The following is a 2,268-nucleotide window of genomic DNA, read 5'->3' on the forward strand; positions in this document are numbered from 1 at the left end:
TATTTTTTTTGGTCTGTCCCGCGCCTAGCGTGACAGTCTTTTATCCCGCTTTAGGAATCCGGGACAAAAGGTACTCCTTTTATCTTAATTGTGTTATCTCGGATTGATTTTTAAAAAAATTTCATCCTATCAACCGTAACTAATACCGAATTTTCTACACGTGGCTCGTGCGCTGCGCCCCCACCCACCACCCACGCTTATCCGGCTCGACCCCACGCCGGCCCACCCGCTCTAACCTTCACCCCCCTCGTTTTCGCGCGTGCCTGTCGCCTTGTCCCATAGCCGCATCCAGCTCGCAAACCGCGTGGAACACAGCGGCCTCCGCCTGCCACTGTCGGGGCGCCACGGTTGCAAGTGGCAGTTGCTTGGTGTGCGGCCCCAACATTCCAAGATAGCCAGATTTCGATCGATCTCGACGTGTGTTTGGTACGTCGTCGATCGATTGGGCAAGATTTTTCTTCTTTTTCTTCCAAAGCTACAACTAGCTAGGAACAACGGAAAAGAAATGAAATATCGTAATGCTATCCCTCGCTTCGTCTGGCCGAAACGAGGTTCCTCTTCCAATCGAACCACTCGAAAAAACTTGTGGCAATTGCTTTATTTGCTTGCTGGCAAGAAAAAGGAGAGTACGTTTATTAGCGCACCCGACAGCCACCAGCCATGTCGCTGTCATGTGACATGAACCCGGCGAGCAAAGCTTGTGAGCGTGCCTGAATACGGGCAATTCCTTTACGAGTGCTAAAAACAAATAATCCGTATTTCTTGGTCTTCTTTTGCAGTGTGGAATAAACAAAAGCTTGTGCGGTTCATAAAGGAGCTGGTGGGTGCGCCCGAAGCCCAAACGTAAGCATATCATATCAGTCAGTGCAGGTGCGTGGCACGTGTTTGATCCACGGACTAATTTTTAAGCTTGGATCATATTGGATGTTTGATACCAATTAGAAAAATTAAATATGAACTAATTATAAAACTAATTGCATAAGCCGTGACTAATTTGCAAGACGAATCTATTAAGCTTAATTAATCTATAGTTAGCATATATTTATTGTAGCACCACATGATCAAATCATGAACTAATTAGGTTTAATAGTCTCGCGAATTAACCTTTATTTATACAATTAGTTTTTAATTAATCTATATTTAATACTTCTAATTAGTATTTAAATATTCGACGTGTGACAGGTTGGTAGGAACCTTAGTCCACGACCGAACAAAAGTCCAAAGTCAAGTCTACGTAAACAAGAAGCCCCGGCCGGCCCGACGCCGCTCACGTTTCGGAACAAAAAGTTGGCATGATGGCGTGCATGTGCACAGGATCGCATTGCATCCTAGAGAACAGCAGGGACTGATCGACTGGGCTACCTAGGCTGGCATCGTGCAGTGCACTGCAGTTACCTAGCAAAAGCGTGCTTCATGCGACTGCTCTACGATTCGGTCAAAGATTTAGCGGGCCTTCGTTATTTACCGACTGCGGTAATAAGAGGTCGTTTGGTGTTTGGTTTCCTTTACTTATTTTTAGCACATGTCACATCGAATATTTAGATACTAATTAGGAGTATTAAATGTAGACTATTTGCAAAACTCATTATATAAGTGGAGGCTAAACGGCGAGACGAATCTATTAAGCTTAATTAATCCATCATTAGCAAATGTTTACTGTAGCAACACATTGTCAAATCATGGACTAATTAGGCTTAATAGATTCGTCTCGCCGTTTAGCCTCCACTTATGTAATGGGTTTTGTAAAAAGTCTACGTTTAATACTCCTAATTAGTATCTAAACATTCGATGTGATGGGTGCTAAAAATAAGCACGAGGAACCAAACCAGGCCTAAATATCATTCGTAGTGCTCGTAATAGCAGTCGCTATAGCGGTAGCTGTACCCTACCGCTACCGTTACAAGGTAGCGGATCCAAGATAGTATATTTAAACTTAGTGGCTGCTATTATCCGCTATTGTCTGCTATTGTGGTCGTTATTGCTCATATTAGGCTGCTCTTTGCTACATTTATGACTCTAGTGATATGTGAATATGAATCAAGTGGTAATAATAACGTGTAAAATGATTATTTAGGTACTATGGAAAATGATTTTTTTATTTATTGATATGATAATTTAATGTTAATATATATCCATACATCTTAATTATATCTATTATTTATTTGTAATTCTTACTATAATGGCTAACTTAAAATTTTAACTTTTTTAAATAAACTTGATGTTAATATTTATATATGCTCTTAAATTGTGACTATTTTTTTTAATTCC

The sequence above is a fragment of the Setaria viridis genome, chromosome 2 (assembly GCF_005286985.2).
Source record: "Setaria viridis chromosome 2, Setaria_viridis_v4.0, whole genome shotgun sequence".
Taxonomy (NCBI): domain Eukaryota; kingdom Viridiplantae; phylum Streptophyta; class Magnoliopsida; order Poales; family Poaceae; genus Setaria; species Setaria viridis.